This window comes from Mustelus asterias, chromosome 3, assembly GCF_964213995.1.
Source record: "Mustelus asterias chromosome 3, sMusAst1.hap1.1, whole genome shotgun sequence".
NCBI classification, from domain to species: Eukaryota; Metazoa; Chordata; class Chondrichthyes; order Carcharhiniformes; family Triakidae; genus Mustelus; species Mustelus asterias.
Window position 1 is genome coordinate 114,552,949 of NC_135803.1, and position 24,377 is coordinate 114,577,325.

Below are 24,377 nucleotides of genomic sequence, written 5' to 3' on the forward strand. Positions count from 1 at the left end.
CGACACTGTGCCCCCAACACTGTGCCCCCAACACTGTGCCCCCGACACTGTGCCCCCAACACTGTGCCCCCAACACTGTGCCCCCGACACTGTGCCCCCGACACTGTGCCCCCGACACTGTGCCCCCGACACTGTGCCCCCGACACTGTGCCCCCGACACTGTGCCCCCGACACTGTGTCCCCGACACTGTGCCCCCGACACTGTGCCCCCGACACTGTGCCCCCGACACTGTGCCCCCAACACTGTGTCCAACACTGCGCCTCCGACACTGTGCCCCCAACACTGTGCCCCCGACACTGTGCCCCCAACACTGTGTCCAACACTGCGCCTCCGACACTGTGCCCCCAACACTGTGTCCAACACTGCGCCTCCGACACTGTGCCCCCAACACTGTGCCCCCAACACTGTGCCCCCGACACTGTGCCCCCAACACTGTGTCCAACACTGCGCCTCCGACACTGTGCCCCCAACACTGTGCCCCCAACACTGTGCCCCCGACACTGTGCCCCCAACACTGTGCCCCCAACACTGTGCCCCCGACACTGTGCCCCCGACACTGTGCCCCCGACACTGTGCCCCCGACACTGTGCCCCTGACACTGTGCCCCTGACACTGTGCCCCCGACATTGTGCCCCCGACACTGTGTCCCCGACACTGTGCCCCTGACACTGTGCCCCCGACACTGTGCCCCCGACACTGTGCCCCCGACACTGTGCCCCCGACACTGTGCCCCCGACACTGTGCCCCCGACACTGTGCCCCCGACACTGTGCCCCCGACACTGTGCCCCCGACACTGTGCCCCCGACACTGTGCCCCTGACACTGTGCCCCTGACACTGTGCCCCCGACATTGTGCCCCCGACACTGTGCCCCCGACACTGTGCCCCTGACACTGTGCCCCCGACACTGTGCCCCCGACACTGTGCCCCCGACACTGTGCCCCCGACACTGTGCCCCTGACACTGTGCCCCTGACACTGTGCCCCCGACACTGTGCCCCTGACACTGTGTCCCCGACACTGTGCCCCCGACACTGTGCCCCCGACACTGTGCCCCCGACACTGTGCCCCCGACACTGTGCCCCCGACACTGTGCCCCTGACACTGTGCCCCCGACACTGTGCCCCCAACACTGCCCCCAACACTGTCCCCGACACTGTGCCCCACGCTGCCCCCGACACTGTGCCTCACGTTGCCCCTGTAAGACTGCACCCGACACTGTGCCCTCGACACGGTAGCACAGTGGTTAGCACTGCTGCTTCACAGCGCCAGGGGCCCGGGTTCGATTCCCGGCTCGGGTCACTGTCTGTGTGGAGTTTGCACATTCTCCTCGTGTCTGCGTGGGTTTCCTCCGGGTGCTCCGGTTTCCTCCCACAGTCCAAAGATGTGCGGGCTAGGTTGATTGGCCAGGTTAAAAATTGTCCCTTAGAGTCCTGAGATGTGTAGGTTAGCGGGATTAGCGGGTAAAAATGTGGGGGGTAGGGCCTGGGTGGGATTGTGGTCGGTGTAGACTCGATGGGCCGAATGGCCTCCTTCTGCACTGTAGGGTTTCTATGATTTCTATGACACTGTGCCCCACACTGTCCTCGACACTGTGCCCCCGACACTGTGCCCCACGCTGCCCCCGACACTGTGCCCCCGACACTGTGCCCCACACTGCCCCCGACACTGTGCCTCACGTTGCCCCTGTAACACTGCACCCGACACTGTGCCCCCGAAACTGTGCCCCTGACACTGTGCCCCATGCAGCCCTCGACACTGTGCCCCTGACACTGTGCCCCAAACTGCCCCCGACATGTGCCTCACACTGCCCCAAACACTGTGCCCCAAACTGCCCCGACACTGTGCCCCACACTGCTCCCGACACTCTGCCCCACACTGCCCCGACACTGTGCCCCACACTGTGCCCCGACACTGTGCCCCACACTGTGCCCCACACTGTGCCCCACACTGCCCCGACACTGTGCCCCACACTGTGCCCCACACTGCCCGACACTGTGCCCACACTCTGCCCCCGACACTGTGCCCCACACTGCCCCTGACACTGTGACCCCGACACTGTGCCCCACACTGCCCCTGACACTGTGCCCCACACTGCCCCTGACACTGTGCCCACACTCTGCCCCCGACACTGTGCCCCACACTGCCCCTGACACTGTGACCCCGACACTGTGCCCCACACTGCCCCTGACACTGTGCCCCACACTGCCCCTGACACTGTGCCCCACACTGCCCCTGACACTGTGCCCCACACTGCCCCTGACACTGTGACCCCGACACTGTGCCCCACACTGCCCCTGACACTGTGCCCCACACTGCCCCTGACACTGTGACCCCGACACTGTGCCCCACACTGCCCCTGACACTGTGCCCCACACTGCCCCTGACACTGTGACCCCGACACTGTGCCCCCATTGCCCCCAACACTGTGCCCCACACTGCCCTGACACTGTGCCCCCGACACTGTGCCCCACACTGCCCTGACACTGTGCCCCCGACACTGTGCCCCATACTGCCCTGACACTGTGCCCCACACTGCCCCTGACACTGTGCCCCACACTGCCCCTGACACTGTGCCCCACACTGCCCCTGACACTGTGCCCCACACTGCCCCTGACACTGTGCCCCACACTGCCCCTGACACTGTGCCCCACACTGCCCGACACTGTGCCCCACACTCTGCCCCACACTGCCCCTGACACTGTGCCCCACACTGCCCCTGACACTGTGCCCCACACTGCCCCTGACACTGTGCCCCACACTGCCCGACACTGTGCCCCACACTCTGCCCCACGCTGCCCCTGACACTGTGCCCCATGCTGCCCCTGACACTGTGCCCCACGTTGCCCCTGACATACTGCACCCGACACTGTGCCCCCGACACTGTGCCCCCGACACTGTGCCCCTGACACTGTGCCCCATGCTGCCTCCGACATTGTGCCACACGCTGTGCACGACTGTACCCCGACACTGTGCCCCACACTGCCCTCGACACTGTGCCCCACACTGCCCTCGACACTGTGCCCCACACTGCCCTCGACACTGTGCCCCACACTGCCCCCGACACTGTGCCTTCGACACTGTGCCCCCGTCACTGTGCCCCTGACACTACCCCCAATACTGTGCCCCCGACACTGTGCCCCATGCTGCCCCGACACTGTGCCCTCGACACTGTTACCCAGTCTGCCCCCAACACTGTGCCTCAAACTGCCCCCGTCACTGTGCCCCACACTACCACCGACACTGTGCCCTGACACTGTGCCCTGACACTGTGCCCAATGTTGCCCCTCTCCCTATGTTTCAACTTTCCACTGGTGGGAAATAGAATTTTGCCATCGCTTTGAATTTTTTTGCCTCCACACATCCCCTTCCCACAGCTCGTAGGTCTGTAAAATTCCAAACTCAGGCCATGCAAACACCCACAGAGGTCAAATATCAATAAGTCAAGTGAGCAAAAGTAATCAATATTTAGAAAACTCCATCACGTATAAGTAAAGCCAGATTTTTGTTGTATTGTGTTTTTCTCCCCATTTTCTACCTATTTGATGAGTCTTAACAGGGTGTGATTCCAGGGAGATGATTAGCCTTCTATCCTGCCAAGTGATGACTCTTCATGCATGAGTGAATGTAGTTAATATTAGTGATTATTTGATCTTGGTGGAGATCAGAGCTCTGTGGTCTCTCCTGATCTCCACATACATACTCTTCAGTTTGAATTAATGCACAGCAGTAGGAGCAGAGACCTTCTCATGTTGAAGTTAATTGCAGATCCATTATTGTTGCACTGACTGAGACTAGCTCACTGAGCAGTGTGGGCAATGAGCATGGGGCTTTTCCCACAGTATCCCTCAATATTAATAAATAGACCCAACAGCAGGGGAATCTATTCTTCCGCACAGTTCTTCCTCAGGATTTAAAATTGTTCAAAAAATTAGATTTGGAGACATGACCCTGAATTAAGTTTTTGAAAAAGTGTCTAAGATTCTCCGTTAACCGTGATTCTGTTTATTATGTATTCGTGTGCCTCCATCTACTGTCAGGATGGAATACTGCTGGAAGGCCCTTTCTCCTGTGGGAGCGACTAATCCTTGAAACAGCAGCATCAGTATGCAAGCAACATGAAATGTTCACTTCTTCCTTGTAATTATGCCACCTTGATACATGAGTGTGTCAGGAGATCTTGGAGAAATCAGTGCCTTGTGTACAATGCACCAGAAACAAATAGAACTAAGAATCAGCTTTTGTTTATAAGTTGACTGTCATTAATATTTCAGAGGCTATACCTGTTAGCTTTGTGGAATTGTGCTATATAGCATACCTTTTAATAGACTGTGCATTTAATACATAGGTTAAAGCTCGGATATGACAGAGAGAATTCAATGGAAACTGTGCTGTTAAGCTTCCCTATTGGGAGCATTGTGCTGGGTAGCTTACCATCATTGGTCTAATTAACTAATTAGTGAGAAGCTAATCACTCCACTGTCTGCATGAATGCATGAGTAGGGGGAGTTATGTAACAGGTTTAATCTTCAATTAATATCATTTCACAGGAGGAAGAGCTATGTCAAGAGACTAAACTTCAGCCCTTGGGTACTAGATTTATGCTGTAACCTTTTATGGGCGAGCATATTTTTGTTCTAAAAAGTAAGGTGTAATCACATTCATTACACAATGAAACACAGTTCAAAACAAACCACCTTTCATCAAAAGTTACTTAAACATGAAGCATTTTTTTTCATTATGAAGAATTGAATGGTGGAGCAAGTTTGAAGGGCCAAATGGCCCATTCCTGCTCCTATGATCCTATATTTCTTATCCTAATATAAGGTCCGATTGGACGGCATGGTGGCACAGCTGCCTCACAGCACTAGGGATCCGGGTTCAATTCCCGGCTTGGGCCACTGTCTGTGTGGATTTTGCACATTCTCCCCGTGTCTGTGTGGGTTTCCTCCCACAGTCCAAAAGATGTGCTGGTTAGGTGTATTGGTCATGCTAAATTCTCCCTTCGTGAGACCCGAACAGGTGCCAGAGTGTGGCGACTAGGGGATTTTCACAGAAACTTCATTGCAGTGTTAATGTAAGCCTACTAATAAAAAAAATTTTTTTAAATGACTTCAAATCTTATCCCATTATATCAGCGATATTCTCTTCAAAGTTAAATGCATTGAATACATTGAATGCATTCACAAATTAAGAAAAACTATTTTAAAATCCCCCCTCTGGTTTACATTATAAATAACACCAGTTGCCTGCAAGTCAACTGAAGCCAATAATCCGATCCAGACAGTAAATATTAACGACCGTGTTTCGATCTTGAGCTTTATGCTATTGTACAAATCCTTAAATTGGCTTACTGCCTTCTATTCACTTTCAGGTCTCTGTTATCCTCCACTGAATTATATTCTTGTGTCTGTTTTTTAAACAAGCTTGCTGGCGATGAGAGGCAACTTCTGAAAAAATACACCAGGTGGAAAATAAACTCAACATTGTTCATTTTCCAACAGTGTTGTGGTACTTCCTGTCTGAGTTTCTATATGCTTGTGTTTTATTTTTTAAATTGCAATCTGGGTAATTTGGAACGATGATTGTCAGTCCCAGAAACCAAGAGAATCAGCCAACAGGTTTGTGAAATGCAAATCCCAGTGTACCAGAAACCCATCTTACTGGGAGGGCAGTTACACTTCCAGTGTAACATCACTGCAAACTCATTCTAGCTTTGCAGCAGTGTCAATGTAGGAGCATTGGAACATAAGTAGACCTATGCCCTCTTTCGAACCTGAACAACTGTTCAATTAGATCACAGCTGATCTGTATTCCAACATGGTAGGTGAAGCCAAATCAACATGTCGCCAGACTACTTTTTTGAGTGTCAGGCCACCTTTAGGATAAAACAGAAGGTTCCTCGATTGAAGGTGAAGGAAGCAGAGGCCAACAAATCAGTGTTAACAAGTGTCATGACCCCACATTCAGCCTCTGCTCTCTTCGAGCATGGCTCCCTATTGGGAACGTGGGAAAGGTGTCCCATTCATCCTGTTGTCTGGCTCAATTACACCTTTACCCTGGCTGCAATGTAACTGCAACTGATACTTCTAATCTTCGAACAGCTTAAAATTTGTAACAGATCTTGGTGTTCAGTGCCTTGGGCCGCCTTGGGGTTTTAACATGAGGAAAGAACCAATAGGACAAATTGCTCTTCAATGGCATTTCACTGCTATTTAGATACCACTTAGGAGTTCAAATGTCCTTGCTTTCTGCAGTTAGTTTCAATTGCTTTAAAAGCCAGGCCTGTGGTTTCAAATTGTATAAACATTGCTATAAAAAATAGTATTTTTAAAATTACATTAGCATCCAAAGATGTATAAAAGTAACTGCTCAACCATGAATTTTCATTCAGATAGTTAAACATTTAAACTTTTGTTTGGAAATGTTTTGCATTTGAAGATACAGCCATCATATAAATCATTTCCAGTGAAATGCCTAAAATGGTCATTTTCCAGCTTGTGCCAAGCTTGTGTTCACTCCAAGCACTTATTTCGACAGTACATGTGTAATCTACTTTGGAACTCTGACCCAACTCCAAATGAATGATCTGTTAGCCAGACAAAAGGAAGTCATTTATTTTAAGGTCTAGTATAAACATGGGCAATATATTATAGTTCTTAAAAATGCATTCACAATATAATTAGCAATAAATTAGATTAGTAAAATGTCTTTTTTTTCTACTTCTATGTTGTATAAAATTGGTTATCATCTTGAATTGCCTGGAACTGATCACATCTTTGTACACATTGTCCAGAAAGCATACAGCAACACAATGCAAAGATCATTTAAAAGTCAAATCCACATAAAAAATAGAAAGAACAAAATCATTTTCTTCGATCTTTTCTAAGATTTTCCTCTTTTCTTTAGTCCTCTCACTTTGCAAACCAACTTTGACTGACAGGCGAAGCAAACGACCTCCTTCCAGGACTCCACCTTCACATCTTTGAAGCAGAGTTGTGAGCAGTAGGTCTTTACGGCCAGGAATTTACATGCCATGACGTGTGTCCTGCCGGTGGGTCAGTTAAATTGCTGTTTACTTTGGTGGGAATGTAATATCCTGTTGGGTGGGGTGGGGGGGAGCGACTGTAAAATCCTGGCCTATGACTTTTCAAACACTTGTTGTGTGAAAGAGGTAGGCCCCACCTTAGCATTTCTGACTGAAAACAAGAAACATAGAAATTAGAAGCAGGAGTAAACAATTTGGCTCTTCAAGCCTGCTCCACCATTCATTTTTAATCATGGCTGATCATCGAATTCAATATCCTGAACCTTTTCCCCCCATATCCCTTGATCCCTTTAGCCCCAAGAGCTATATCTAATTTCTTCTTGAAATCAGACAACATTTTGGCCTCAACTACATTCTGTGGTAGTGAATTCCACACATTCACCACCCTCTGGGTGAAGAAATTTCTCCTCACCTCAGTTCTAAAAGGTTTATCCCTTATCCTCAAATTATGACCTCTAGTTCTGGACTCCCCCACCATTGGGAACAATCTTTTTGAATCTACCCTGTCTAACCCTGTTAGAATTTTCTAAATTTCTATGAGATTTCCTCTCACTCTTCTAAACGCCAGTGAATATAATCCTAACTGACTTAGCCTCTCCTCATATGACAGACCTGCCATCCCAGGAATCAGCCTGGTAAACCTTCGCTCTACAAGACCTTATTAACTTGAGGGATCATAAGCAGAAATCTGCAATCACCATTTTGTCCAGTGGCAATTTGGTTCACAGAGCTCAGGCAGCTTGATTCTATTTGTGCTTACTTTCTTTGCTTGTGGTTTGAATATCGTGGGTCTGGATTTTCAGAGAAGGCTTTTCTTAGCACTCTTGCCTCAACTGTACATAAACAACAATTCTTTTTAAAAATGCATTTATAAAGCACATTTGACTTAAATGTCCCAAGGCAAATTGGCATAATAGAATAATAAATAGACCTGTTAGCCCTGCACCTTCTGCTGAATGCAAATTAATGTGAACATTGATTTAAGCACCATAATATGCACTGCACTTAAGCAGTCACAAAGGCAACATTTCTGAGCACTCCTACATTGCTTTAAGGGTATTTCATTATGAAGAAGTTAAGGCTTCCATAATGGTTCTGTTGATAATGCCAATGACTAACGCAGAGCAAGAATGCCCCAAGTTCAATTCCTGATCTGCACTGAGTTAGTGGATCTCAGTCCATGTGGGAATAGCATCATTGCCCTTTGCCTGGGAAGGGGAAAATCACAGAGTTGCCTAGTGTTAACTCGACCGAGTCATCCCTGGCTTGAGAGTACACAAGTTTGAATTTGGCAAAGGATTGAATCGGACATTAAGGTGATATCCACCGCAGTCAATAACCCCTTGGAGACGGCATCAGAGAGCTGCAGGCAGACGTGGAACTGTGCCTCAGCTGGTGGTAGCACCTTTAGGAGAGGATAGCACCAAATCAGAATGTGAACACTTGCCTTGACGAATGAGGGCAAAAATGGCAGATACAGACTAAATAATTTTTAAAACAATTTTTGTCCTTATTGTAACAACCACTTAATGATAGAATGTTATGCAATTTAAACCCATGCTGATGTGCGAAGAGCTGATTTATGTTGACCTCAGGAATGGCCATTCAGGTTGGCCTTCCCCTTGAATGGTTGCAGACCTTGTACTATTCTCATTATGACACTGGCTAGGCAATTCCAGGATTCTGACCAAGGGACAATGATATATGTCCAATTCAGAGAGCGTGTGACTTTTAGGCTAGCAGTTTCCATGTGATTTACTACTTATATTACCGTAATCAGTGAATTGTGATGTTTAATTCAATGAGTTTTATTAAACAATGTAATGTTTCATCCACAGCAAGATTTTCTACTTTATTCTTGGCTCCATGTTAAACGTTCTAACTTAACGTTCCATCTGATTCTGCCAAATGAGATTCTTCAAACAAAAATAAAGGCAGCACAAAAGACTATCAGACTTCAGGGCTGATCAAACTAGGAAGCATTCAGGACATGAACACTGGATTTATCTTGTTACAACTGACAAACAATAAATGCCAAGTTATTTAGGGCAACTTTCAACTTCCCACATGAGGTCAGTGGAGTGATTGAACCATCCAGTTAAATTTCCAGTTGGGAGGCCTGCCTCATTTTTGGTTTGAGGTTTAAGTGCTTTGGGTAATTATTGGACTCATTGCTGTGGTTCACTGATTCTGATCTGCTGGTAGAAGTGGTGATGACCAATGTAACGTATGTCTTAAATTTTCCTCACTTAAAATGTTGTAACTTAGGACATTGCTTAGCAATATAGTCAGACCAATTATTAAACACTACTAATTCTGTTATTAAAATGGGCCAAAATTATAGGACAATAGATGTGCGGGTTAGGTTGATTGTCCATGATAAATTGCCCCTTAGTGTCAGGGGGACTAGGAGGGTAAATATATGGGGTTATGGGGATAGGACCTGGGTGAGATTGTTGTCGGTGCAAGCTCAATGGGCCAAATGGACTCCTTCTGCACTGTATATTCTATGATTCATAAAGAAGTTACAACACAGAAGGAAGCCATTCAGCCCTTCTTCTCCATGCCAGCCCGAGGACATCCAGGTGCCCTTTCTAATTCCACCTTTCTGCACCTGGCCCACAGCCCTGTAGCTTACAGTAATTAAGGTGCAAATCCAGGTACATTTTAAAAGAGTTTAGGGTCTCTGCCTCTACCACCAACTTGGGCAGCGAATTTCAGGCACTCATCGCCCTTCACGTAAAAAAATTCTTCCTCATGTCCCTTCTAAACCTACTGCCATTTATCTTGAATCTACACTCCCTGATTCTAGAATTCTCCACCATGAGGGAGCTTGGCCGGAATTCTCCCCAAAAATAATCTAAGTATTGAATGTACTTGAAAACTGGAGTCATTGGTTATTTCAGTGGGAGTTCAGAGAAGAGTCTCCACACTCTGTGCATTGCAGAGGTCATTAACGTGAACATCATTAAAAATCAGTGAACGGGGCCTATCCCCACTGGAGGAGCCGGCAGCATAGCGCTGAGCAGGCCATTGTGCATGCGCCGCCGTTCTGTCAGCACTGAGATTGGCGCATGCGCTGTAGCCCTGCACTGCCAACTTCCTGATTGCTGGCCAGCTCCATCACCGGCCAGCCCTGCGACCCCTGCGTCGCCAGCCCTCTGCCCCCCCCCCCGCACTGCCCGAGCGCTGGCACCCCCGACCATTCCGGGGCCAGCCCCAAACCACCCCCCCCTCCCGGCCCACTGCAATTTCCAGCCCCCCCACCAATTCCCCACTCCCGCAGTCCCAATATCCCTCCCCCGCCACAGTCCTGACCTCCTCCAGCAGGCTGATCCCCCTCCACACCGCCCAGCCCGATCGCTGGTCTTCCTCCTTCCCCCACCAGATCCTGTCTGCAGAATGGCAGCAGGACCCCCACACCCACCGATTGGCCCACCAGGCCCTGCCCCCATCAGGCCCAGTCCCATCAGATCCCGCCCCCTAAGCTGCATCCCCCCATAGGCCCCACCCCCTTGGCACTGTCCCATGCCCAATGGGCAGTGCCAAGTTGCCCCCTGGGCATTGGCACTTTGCCTCTTGGGCAGAGCCGGGGGCCCAGGCTGGCACTGCCAAGGTACCAATTCCCAGGGCACACCCAACTGCCTTACCCTCTGGGGGGGACCTCGAATGTCCTCCCTTCACTCCAGCGGGGTCAGGCCGCTAGTTCTCTGTTTGTGGGGAGCTACTGTAATCCCCGCTGGAGTGAACCACACTGGTGGGGTGGGAGATGCTAGCGGACCTGCTAATTACATTGAAATGAAGTTAAAATGACCATTTAAATGGTCTTTGTGCCTCCCCGCCGATTTCCGGCGTGGAACTGATGCCGCCGGAAATTCAGTGCTGGGAGGCGCTATCGGGGCGGGAACACATGTGCGAACCACGCGAATTGGCCAATGCGAGAATTGGTCCAATGCACTAAAAAATTAGTCATGATGTAATGTCAGAGGTAATAGTGGATGCGTTAGTGATTATTTATCAAAACTCGTTGCATTCTGGGGTAGTGCCGGTTGATTGGAAAACGGCTAATGTTACGCCGCTGTTTAAAAAAGGAAGGAGACAAAAGGCGGGTAACTATAGGCCGGTCAGCTTAACGTCTGTAGTAGGGAAAATGCTGGAATCCATTATTAAAGAGGAGATAGCAGGGCATCTGGATAGAAATGGTTCGATCAATCAGACGCAGCATGGATTCATGAGGGGAAAGTCGTGCTTGACGAACATGTTGGATTTTTATGAAGATGTGACTAGGGCGGTTGATGGAGGAGAACCGGTGGATGCGGTGTTTTTGGATTTCCAAAAGGCGTTTGATAAGGTGCCCCATAAAAGGCTACTGAAGAAGATTAGGGCACACGGAGTTGGGGGTAGTGTGTTAAAGTGGATTGGGGACTGGCTATCCGACAGGAAGCAAAGAGTCGGAATAAATGGGTGTTTTTCCGGTTGGAGGAAGGTAACTAGTGGCGTGCCGCAGGGATCGGTACTCGGGCCGCAACTATTTACCATTTATATAGATGATCTGGAGGAGGGGACGGAGTGTAGGGTAACGAAGTTTGCAGACGACACAAAGATAAGTGGAAAAGTGAATCGTGTGGAGGACGGAGAAGATCTGCAGAGAGATTTGGACAGGCTGAGTGAGTGGGCGAGGATATGGCAAATGGAGTATAACGTTGATAAATGCGAGGTTATACACTTTGGAGGAAATAATAACAAATGGGATTACTATCTCAATGGAAACAAATTAAAACATGCTACCGTGCAAAGGGACCTGGGGGTCCTTGTGCATGAGACGCAAAAGCCCAGTCTGCAGGTACAACAGGTGATCAAGAAGGCAAATGGGATGTTGGCCTATATTGCGAAGGGGATAGAATATAAAAGCAGGGATGTCTTGATGCACCTGTACAGGGCATTGGTGAGGCCGCAGCTGGAATACTGTGTGCAGTATTGGTCCCCTTATATGAGGAAGGATATATTGGCATTGGAGGGAGTGCAGAGAAGGTTCACCAGGTTGATACCGGAGATGAGGGGTTTGGATTATGAGGAGAGGCTGAGGAGATTGGGTTTGTACTCGTTGGAGTTTAGAAGGATGAGGGGGGATCTTATGGAGACTTATAAGATAATGCGGGGGCTGGATAGGGTGGAGGCGGAGAGATTCTTTCCACTTAGTAAGGAAGTTAAAACTAGAGGACACAGCCTCAAAATAAAGGGGGGTCGGTTTAGGACAGAGTTGAGGAGGAACTTCTTCTCCCAGAGGGTGGTGAATCTCTGGAATTCTCTGCCCACTGAGGTGGTGGAGGCTACCTCGCTGAATATGTTTAAAGCGCGGATGGATGGATTCCTGATCGGTAAGGGAATTAAGGGTTATGGGGATCAGGCGGGTAAGTGGTACTGATCCACGTCAGATCAGCCATGATCTTATTGAATGGCGGGGCAGGCTCGAGGGGCTAGATGGCCTACTCCTGCTCCTATTTCTTATGTTCTTATGTTCTTATGTGGAGATGCCGGCATTGGACTGGGGTAAGCACAGTAAGAAGTCTCACAACACCAGGTTAAAGACCAACAGGTTTATTTGGTAGCAAATACCATAAGCTTTCGGAGCACAGCTCCTTCGTCAGATGGAGTGGATATCTCAAACAAATTAGCACAGCCGGATGGGAGAATTGCCCCCCGACATCAAAAAAAGATTATGTCCCAAATTTTCCGATGGTTCCTGCCAGCAGGAATTTCCTATCCCGCTGCAGTGAACAGAGATTTGTCTTGTTGCCAAATTTTCTGACTTCACTACAATGGGAGCATGACGTGAATGGGCAATAAAATCGAGCCCTACACTATGCTATTTCTGATAAGGACCTATTTTATTATAGAAAGGCCAGGTTCAGAAGCATGAAAGGACACCCAAAACTCTGAATTGCAAAGTCACAAATATTGCAGTTACCTAGACCTAACTTGGAAAAATGATGTGCAATCTTTACTACAACAATAATCCTTAGAAGGGAATAGGTGAGATAAACAATATCCCATGCTTCTCATGGAATCATAGAGTGATATAGCATAGAAAAAGGTAAATCCATCCCTCCTGCCCTCATAATTAAAAAAACATACAAAGGTACAGTTAGCAGTTGTTTTTAGTGCTAAATCAGTTGTGTATCATAAGTGGCTAAGTGCATTTATAGCACAATTTCCCTACAATCTTAGCACCAATGTTAATGTTAGAAGGACTGATGTTTGTGGAGCCTTGCCTGTCAGATGTGGTTATTGGGAAATGATGGTCACATCACTCTCACTATGCAGGTCATAGAATGATACATTCAGCCCATTCTGTCTGTGCTGCCACTTTGAAAAATTCACATGTGAAGAGAGCTTACCTAGATATACTTCCGTGACAACTCTAACCCGAGTGAAAAATAGAAAGAGAAGAAAGATTTGTACTCATATAATACCCTTCAGGATGTGTCAAAGCACTTTACAATGAATGGCGTAGTTTAGAAGTGTAGGAGCAGGTTCAATTTGCACACAAGAATCTCTCACAAATGCAAGTTTTAGAAATGACCAGATCATCTGTTTTATGCATTGGTTTAGGGAAAAATGCTAAGCAGAATACTGGGAGTGCTCCTCTATCCTTCATCGAAGAGTGTAGGGGACCTATGTCACTGAACGACAGGAGCTCTGACAGTGCAGTGCTCCCTCAGTGCTGCACTGAAGTATTTTAAATCCATTGGAAAAATGACTATGCAAGGATTCTTTAAGAAGTCTCACAACATCAGGTTAAAGTCCAACAGGTTTATTTGGTAGCACAAGCCATTAGCTTTCAGAGCGCTGCCCCTTCATCAGGTAAGTGAAGTTACCTGATGAAGGGACAGCGCTCCGAAAGCTAGTGGCTTGTGCTACCAAATAAACCTGTTGGACTTTAACCTGGTGTTGTGAGACTTCTTACTGTGTTTACCTCAGTCCAACGCCAGCATCTCCACATCGAGGATTCTTCACCATGGCACGGTGGCACAGTGGTCAGCACTGCTGCCTCACAGCACCAGGGACCCGGGTTCAATTCCAGCCTTGGGTCACTGTCCGTGTGGAGTTTGCACGTTCTCCCCGTGTTGCATGGGTTTCCTCCCACATGCCAAAGATGTGCGGACGAGGTTGATTGGCCATGCTAAATTGTCCCTTAGTATCAGGGGAACAAGCAGGGTAAATGCGCGGGGTTATGGATATAGGGCCTGGGTGGGATTGTTGACAGTGCAGGCATGATGGGCCGAATGGCCTCCTTTTGCATTATAGGGATTCTGTGATATAAACATGTAACCTACCTATTACTACATTGACTATTTTAATAGATGTATTAGCTGATTTAATTTAAATAGGTAAAATCATGAAAATTACAAATAAAGTAGTTTCATTACCAATACGATGAAGCTCAATTCCTCTGGTGAGAGAGTGTTTGCTAAGTTGTTTTTATTTGTTTACTAGCACTTACTTAAATCACATTGAAGAATATCCATATGTCCCCGAGCACATGACATGTTGCTCTGAACATGATATACTGCTTGTCTGGATGTTCTCTCCCACCCTTCACAAAAATTTTTATGACATACTTTTCCTTATACGCAGTGACCTTTAAAGATTTTCATAAAACATGCTTATTCTAATTGGTTGTGACATAGCAGCAATAAAACTGGTTATTCCTTCTGACAAGGGTGTGAGACTGTATAAGTGAATGCCTAAATGCAGCTTAGTTGAGCACAGAAAGGCAGATAATGGGTGAGTGACAGGGAAAGAAAAATATTGCATGGGTTCCCAAGGCATAGATGTGGATCATGCATGCAGCATTATTGCATTTGAGAATTCTTAAAGTTGTTAGCCTTCCCCTGATTGTATTGGATAAACACAATGAAATGAAAACTTGTTTTGGCTAAATAAATGCAATCTCCTCCTAACAACGTTACAGCTACTTTGTGCGGAGGAACCTTATTAGCCTGGAGGTACAATTTGTTCATATCTCAACAGCATGCATTTCAAATAGTGGCTTTGAGCCAAAATCATGATGTCACATTGCCAAGGAACTGATGTCAGTGTTTGTAAAGCTGTCCGCAGCAATGCAGTGTAATATCACAGCAAGCAGACTGGAACCTTTCAAACCAATGTAATTACAGTCCTGAACTGATTCTCCAGAATGAAGCCAGAACAAATCTGGGTTTATGTTCATGAAAATAGATTAGTGCTGGTGAAAAGGTAAAATATGAGACGTGATTGGAGGCAGTTTATTTCACCGACGGTAATCCTCAGTGGTATTTACTGTTGATTGATCTGATGGCCCTAATTTGGGCTCCTTCAAATCAGCCCTGGAGATCAGTGCACACAGGTCATGCCAACAGGTTGTGGCTTGATGGAAGAAATAGATTAAAACTAGTCCTGTGGGAAGTCACGGAAAGGCTTTACTAGCCTCGATTGTGTCGAAGGCTATTCGAAATTAATGACTATTTTTTAAGAGAGGGTCCGCTGTTCTTGACAACTGCAAGCATTAAATGGAAGTTAACAGCGATGAATGTTCATTTACCGAAATGAAAGCACTGGCTCAGAACACCAGCCAAGCCTAAACTTCATTTTTTTTTACAGATCAATAATTTATCATATTTGTGTTTGTAATACCGATGCTTCAACAACAGAAAATATTTTTTTAATCTATTTGAAATTTGATACAGATGCCTGGACTAATACAGACATGGGCCTAGAAATGCCTACAGCAATTACTATTTATTGGATAATACCTAGTCTAATGCTCAATATTGCAGGCAGGAAGTGTGTGCACATTTCTGTCTGGAAATCTGCCTCCCATCATTTTGGTCCAAGTGGATGCATTGGCAGCAAGAGTGCGCATTGGCAACATTTACAAGGCAGAATAATGTATTCAAATCAGAAACAAAGTAACACAGAAAATGTTACAGCACAGGAGGGGAAGCCATTTGGTCCATTGCGTCTCTGCCAGATGAAGGAGAGTTATCTGGCTTAATCCCACTCTCCAGCTCTTGGTCCCTACCCTTGTAGGTTACGGCACTTCAAGTGCATATTCAGGTACTTTTTAAATGGACTAGGGATATATGCCTCTCCCATCCTTTCAGGCAGTGAGTTCCAGATACCCACCACCCTCTGGAATTTGTAAGTCCCATTTTCCTTTTCATATGCCCCAGTACTTCAATCACCATGTGCAAAAGCATTACATAGAAATCATAGATAGAAATCATAGAAACCCTACAGTACAGAAAGAGGCCATTCGGCCCATCGAGTCTGCACCGACCACAATCCCACCCAGGCCCTACTCCCATATCCCTACATATTTACCCACTAATCCCTCTAACCTATGCATCTCAGGACACTAAGGGCAATTTTTTTTAGTATGGCCAATCAACCTAACCCGCACATCTTTGGACTGTGGGAGGAAACCGGAGCACCCGGAGGAAACCCACGCAGACACGAGGAGAATGTGCAAACTCCACACAGACAGTGACCCAAGCTGGGAATCGAACCCAGGCCCCTGGAGCTGTGAAGCAGCAGTGCTAACCACTGTGCTACCGTGCCGCCCCATGGTGCTAAGTTTCCCTCTCCAGCCTCCTCCTTATAGACAGCCTGGCATCTTCATCAAAAAGGATTTTACTCCCTCAACGTACAGGCAATGGATCGTACAGGTTGATGCTCACTATCCCAGCAGCAGTAATGATTCATTTATCCAGCATCAGTACTCTGTACCACTCCTATTCCGAGTCGCCAATTTACTGGCTGCTGAATGCTGATTCTCCCTTCCCAATAAGACTCATGACTCCTGTCAGACATCATGCACTGCTGCAGAGCAAGCCTACAATGACAACCAGGCTGTCACAAGAAACATAGCAAACAGACAAGTAGTGTGCTTCAAGGAATGCTTTCGCTGACTGGGTTGGTCTTCAGGAGCTTTGGAGTGAACCATTGGGTGGATATCTGGATTTGGCACGGTGGCACGGTGGCACGGTGGTTAGTGCTGCTGCCTTACAGCACGAGGGACCCGGTTTCAATTCTGGCCTTGGGTGATTGTGCATCTCTCCATGTCTGCCTGGGTTTCCTCTGGATGCTCCAGTTTCCTCCGACACCCCAAAGACATGCAGATTAGGTGGATTGGCCATGCTAAATTGACCGTCAGTGTCAGGGGATTAGCAGGATAAATCCGTGGGGTTATGGGGATAGGGCCTGGGTGGGATTGTTGTCGGTACAGGCTCGATAGGCTGAATGGCCTCCTTCTGCATTGAAGGGATTCCATGATTCTATGATTTGTCAACATCTGCTGCCTGCTCTACCACTTTGTCATCATGAAGAACTGGTCTTCACCACTACCACCCCCCCCCCCACCCCCCATGGTCCCTCATAGCCTCCATGCCAACCTATGCCCCTCAACCCCCACCCCTCCCCCACCCCCATCCCCACCTCCATAGTCCTAACCAGCACAGGAGGAAGAGGAAAGGGAGGAGGAGGAAAGGCAGAGCTCTGAGATTTCTTCATCAAGAAATGCTTCACCTAAATCAACTATTGCATTCCATATTCATCAACACTTCCATAATTCTAACAACTTTCCATCCACTATCCAATTGCTTCTTTCGCTCCAGATTAGTATGCCTTGACCTCACTTCACCACAGTGGTAACCACACTAACAGCAAATCCAGAGCCCAATGTATCAAACAAAATTCTGACAGTCAGTTTTCAGAAAAGAAATCCCAAGTCACCCCTTGTGCCTGCCTTGTTGCCCAGGCTCAGTCACACGCATTTCCAGCTCTGAGTCAAAGGTTGTGGATTCAATTTCCGTTCCAGAGGTTTGAGTACAAACACCTAGGCTGACATGCTGGTGTGGTACTGAGGGGATGCTGCACTGTTGGAGGTGCCATCCATTGGATGAGACAATAAACCAAGCTCCAGACTGCTCTCCAAGGCAGAACAAAGGTTCCATGGCATCATTTCGAGGAAGAGTAGGGCAGCCATCCCTAGTGTCCTGGCCCAAAGTTACCTCTCAAATAACATCGCAAAAACAGATTTTCTGCATGTTATCACATTGATGTTTGTGAGAGACTGCTATGCACAAATTGACGCTTTATTCCTAACAGTATAACAGCGACCCCCTCTACAAAAGGTTGTAAAGTACTTTGGGAGATCCTGAAGCTATGGAAGGCGCAATATAAATGCAAGTTGGCATAGGAGCTATAAGGGGTTATGGAGGTTGTGCAGAGGGGCATAGGTTGGCATGGAGGGTATGAGGGGCCAATGGGGTCTGGGTAGAGAATATAGGTTGGCATGGAGGATACAAAGGTCCATGGAGGGTTGGTAGAGGGGCATAGGTTGGTATGATGGTACAAGGGGCCATGAAGAGTGGGTAGAGGGATATGATTGGCATGGATTGTGTGAGGGGGGGTTGTGTGCGGGGGTCAAGCCTCCCACCCCTGGAAACAGTGCGGAGGAAGCCACAGGGGCTGCTGAGTGCCAAGACAGGCTGCTTAAAGGACTATCTCAGTATTCTGAGACCATCCCAGTTGTAATGAAAGTAGTTAGGCTCTCTAGCCCTTAAACCTCTGAAAATCCACCTGTTGAGGGCTAATTCTCTCAAGGCAGGTGCGGTGAGCCAGGAAACATCCCAACTTGCACAGCCATTTCAGGAGTGAAAATCCAGCCTCCGTGTGTCAGATGCAAAGAAGAGTAAGTGAGCTTTGTAATAGTGGTGAATGTTTAAGTTTATTTAATTAGGGTCACAAGTAGGCTTACATTAACACTGCAATGAAGTTACTGTGAAAATCCCCTCGTCGCCACACTCTGGCGCCTGTTCGGGTACACTGAGAGAGAGTTTAGCATGGCCAGTGGACCTAACCAGCACATCTTTCGGTCTGTGGGAGGAAATCGGAGCACCCAGAGAAAACCCACGCAGACACGGGGAGAATGTGCAGACTCCACACAGACAGTGACCCAAGTCAGGAGTCGAACCTAGGTCCCCGATGGTGTGAGGCAGCAGTGCCAACCACTGTGCCACCTTGCTGCCCCAAAGTGCTTGAGTATGAGGAAAAGGAGGAGAAGTAAAGTGTGATTCAATGATTGTTGTAGGTTGGAGGGTAGAGCCATAGAAAAGATACAGCACAGAAAGAGGCCATTCAGCCCATGGTGTCCGCGCCGGCCAAAAAAGAGATAAAAGAAACTACCCGTTGCAGGTTACAGCACTTCAGATGCAGATCCAGGCATTTTTAAAATTAATTGAGCATTTCAGCCTCAACCACCAACTTAGGCTGTGAATTCCAGATGCCCACCATCCTCTGGGAGAAGAAGTTGTTTTTCACATGCCCCTCTAATCCTTTTACCCATCACCTATAACCTATGCCCCCTAGTAATTGATCCCTCAGTCGAGGAAGCAAGTCTTTCCTGTCCATCTTGTCTCAGCCCCTCACTTTTGCACACCTCAATTAGATCCCCCCCTTAGCCTCCTCTGATCTAAGGAAAACAGCTCCTCATAGCTGCAATGTTCAAGCCCCGGCTTGTGAAGCTGTTAGTGCTCTGATTAATGAGGCTATAAAAGGCGTAGGTGAGAGCAGTGAGTATGGGAGCAGCCTTCTTATCTTAGTACCTTTAGTTAAATCATTATATTCCTTGCAGCATTGCAGCTAGGACCTGGCTGCAATCTTTTTGGCACTGACATGCTGAGCAATTCCTTCCCACTCTTTAATGAAGTAGATACTTGGTGGGCTTCCTCCTCCTCTCCAATACCTGCAGCAGGATCGCTAAGGCAGCATCCTAGAACCTTAGTGTCCCACTCATCACCTCCTTCAGCTATTTATTCAAACTAAGCTTCATTGATCTCTGCAGTTAGACTGCGCCTCTCCTTTAAGAAAGACTATTTGACTTTAAGTGGTGGCATAAATGCCCAATAAATGTCTGCCACTGATATTGTGTGCAGCGGATGAGCCACATATCATGCACATGGACTGCAGCATTTCAAGAACGCAATTCACAATCACCTTCTCAAGGACAACTAGGAATGGGCAATAAATGCTGGTCTCGCCAGTGACGCCCATGTCCCATGAATGAATTTTAAAAAGCCACTTGCCTGCATCAATATAATGAGCAGACAGTACAAATATTGCACATTGCCTGAGTCAATACTAACAGGTGTATGACCAGCCCTTAATTTCCCATCTTTAGAATTTACAGTCCAGAAGGCGGCCATTTGGCCCATCAAGCCTGTACCAACAACAATCCCACCCATGTCCCATCCCCGTAACCCCACATATTTACAGATCTAATCCCCTGACATAAAGGGGCAATTTAGCATGGCCAATCCACCTAACCCGCATATCTTTGGACTGTGGGAGGAAACCAGAGCACCGGAGGAAACCCACGCAGACACGGGGAGAATGTGCAAACTCCACACAGACAATCACCTGAGGCTGGAATTGAACCCAGGTCCCTGGCGCTGTGAGGCAGCGGTGCTAACCACTGTGCTAACCACTGTACCACCATGCCACCCTTTTAGACACAATCAGACTCCTAGGCCATTATTATGTCTGACGAGATAATTCTCCATTGCTGTGTGCAAACTTAATGTCAGCACAAATTTAGGGGTTTAGACTTTAAAGGGAGATTATGAGACACAGAGAAAATTCTTGTAAGAGCCAGGTGCCTATTGATACTGATGGTGAAGATGTAAGTCAGAGAGATTTTATAAAGGGAGCTGAAGGAGGAAAGAGTAATGAACGTTACTGGGATATGGATGAAGGAGAACAGAAGAGAGACAGGTCAGATATTTAACACTCCCACTGCAAAGTTGAATGAAGGGCAGCTTTTGAAGGGACACAAATCAGCACTTGGTTGAGGAGTGGCTGATGTGTGGGTCTGGGATGTGATGAAAGTGCATTAGTCCAGTAGAATTGGGCGATCAATCTGAACCAGCAGATCTCTACTTCGACAACACATGTAATATAAGATTGTGTTAAAAGCCAAAGGCACATGGCATAAACAATGGTAAAAATAATGCTTCATTTATCTATTTTGTTATTTAATGGTCAATACTCATTCATTTTGCCACACCAGCCTTTCTAGCCATTGTGTGAAGATCTGCCTATCACCCTGTTTTATAGACACTCCGATGCTGCAAAATAAGCTGTGCCAGTGTCCAAGAGGAACATGAATGCTTATCCAGGCCTGACAAAAACTTTCCCACTCACTACCAGACCCTCCAATACCACTCTACAGTGTCACACCACCAACACCCCCTCACCATCCTTTGAATCATTCATTTCAGCCTAGCTCTACAAAGAAGCCATTGGATGTTCTGTAGATTTTTGATCGGCAAGTTGCCAACATGCAATGGGTCTGAACTTCCAGAACCAAACTCTACAACAATGGGGCAAACTTTACTGTGGCAGGGCATTGCACAGCACTGCCAGGAATGAGACTGCACACTTATGAAGTTAAATTTTTATACCAGAGAGATTGTTTGGCAGTAATTAAGCCTTATTATTTTACACTGGAATGGACATGCCCTAACCTTTTCTGGTGATTTAATGCCTATCCGTCAATTAAGTACAACAGCTTCACACCATTTCCTGCATTTCAATGAGCAGCCTCTTGTGAGAGACCATTATTCTGTAGCTTCTGGAGGAGCAGGAAACCTCAGTAACTCTCTAATGTTTGCATTTAGCTGCATTTGACCGATTATCACATGTTACTGTCTGGTTTGCACCATTATTTGCGCTGCAAAATCCGAGCCGTTGGATTAACAGAGAAAGAAGCAAAGAAATGGAAAGTTAAAGCAAGATTTTAAAAGTCTCCTGAAAAATTCGAAACAAGAAGAAAGAATTTGCAATGGCAGAGGTTGACTATAATAATTAACAATTATCTCATCATTGAAAGAGTACTTACAGTGCAAATTACCAGCTCTACATATCTGCAGTGGCTTTAGTTTGTACACAGAAACTTCATGACGTTCAATGGCAAAGTAGACAGCAACTTTCCACTTTCACAAAACCAAAGATGGAGCGGTACAACTCAGATTGCAGCTTTTAGATGTTGGTATTTCACATTGCATTTGCCCCTGCTCTGAATTTGCCATATCATTTAGTAATAAATCATTGTTGAGTGTCATTCACCTCACCAGTATTTGACAGCAGATTCTCATCGACTGTCTCATAATGTGATGGTTAATAGGAGCAAACTACAATGCAGCATTTGCGTAATAATCAAGAAAAAAATCTAAACCTACTGTCGCTAGCTTTCTTTAGTAACGTGGCAGAATCATTTTCTAAAGTGGTCTCTTTTTTTCATTTAAAGTAAATTACTGAGGATGTTCCAGCTTTGACAAAGGGTCACCTGGACTCGAAACGTCAGCTCTTTTCTCTCCTTACAGATGCTGCCAGACCTGCTGAGATTTTCCAGCATTTTCTCTTTTGGTCTCTTCTTTTCTGGCACATCTGCGGGAGTTTGTACTCACGCTGTTTCTTGCTATTTTCATATTTATTGGCAAACCTAATAGAAATAAATGCTTTCTCTGACATCGAGTTTCTCTCTTGAAAAGCTATCATTAATCTTTTGCACCTGTAAGAGACTGAATTTACAATATCGTACCTGATCACCTGTTTGGACAAAATTATCAAGTAATAGTTCTGTCGATATACCCAGACATTTAGTCACCAACACAGAACCTGGGGCGGCATGGCGGCATAGTGATTAGTACTGCTGCCTCACAGCACCAGGGACCCGGCTTGGGTAACTGCCTGTGCAGAGTCTGCATGGGTTTCCTCCGAGTGCTCCGGTTTCCTCCCACAGTCCGAAAGACGAGCTGATTAGGTGCTTTGGCCATGCTAAATTCTCCCTCAGTGTACCCGAACAGGAGCCAAAGTGTGACGACTAGGGAATTTTCACAATAACTTCATTGCAGTGTTAATGTAAGCCTACATGTAACACTAATAAATAAACATAAACTTAGGGGTTATTCGAAGAGACCTGTGCCTATTCTCAGTGTTTAATTTATAGTGGCAGCATCTGGAAAATGCCTTCGCATTTCCGACTGGGAGGAGATTCAGCTAAGTGATTTCACACCATAATGAAGGCCTGAGCGAGGCTGATGAGATGCATGAAAATGCCAGCCTTCAATAGTCTCCAGATTCCCCCCACTTTATATCCCAGTAATATTAAGTGTGGAAACACTGTGCATGTACTGTTGAATATGCTTATCTGAAGTGCCTTGGACAATATGACTGATCAAAGAGAATTCTTTATAAAGCTATACTCTCAATTGATTAGTTGTGTCTGGCATAGATTTGTCACTCAGCATTGAGTGGAAGGAACAGTTTACTCTCTAGCTCAGTGCCTGCTATGTCCTCTGTATAATTGGAACCCTGGTTATTTTATATGCAATTAAAAGAAAAGCAGAAACATTTCATAAAATGACATTAAGGAGTTTAAAGGGATCAGTGAATTAATTAGTGAATACAGTAACAAAAGCAAATGTTATTAACATTGAATAACATTTGTACCAATGAAAAGAGACATTATTTTCAGCTACCTGTTCACTTGTTAATGTGAAACAGATACCAGTAGAAACAATATGATTACTACCTGTAGGTTCACATCGACCACCAACAATTCAGATATTGGTCGTTGATTGAAATAAATGTTTATCGTGGAATTTAAGAGCAGAAGAAGGAGTGAAATGAGGATTGGACTTTCAACCTATAGATCCCATTCTTACTACAAATTATGTTTCAATCTACCCTTTGACTCTTTGTCCACTATACAACACTGGCTTCCTGTCCCACAGACATACTGGTTATCCCTCTGTCCCTAGCCTCAACCCCAGTCCAATAACAATGAGCTCTATAAAATATTTGATTGTCTCAGTCGCTACACATCTCTATAACTACCAACCCCATTTTAAACCAGCTATTTATCTACCGCTATTTTTTAAACAGAATGAATGAATTATTTTCTACACTACAACAGTGACTAGCCTACAAAAGTACTTAATTGGCTATAATGCACTTTGGAAACCTCTAACGTTACATTATCTAAATGCAAGTTCCTATTTCTTTTTATTCTGTCAGCCTTAAAAGCCTTTACATTTTCATATTTAATAGACACAGATCTTAATGCTTAATGAGATGAAAATTCTAGAGTAATCGTTCTGAACCAAATCTGTTGGTTCTCAACGCACCAGTTACAAATATTCAGGATGGAGAGACTGAAAAAGGGAAATGGAATGGTACTGCTTTCAAAGCTTCCATTACAAACTAGAATATAGGGATGATGT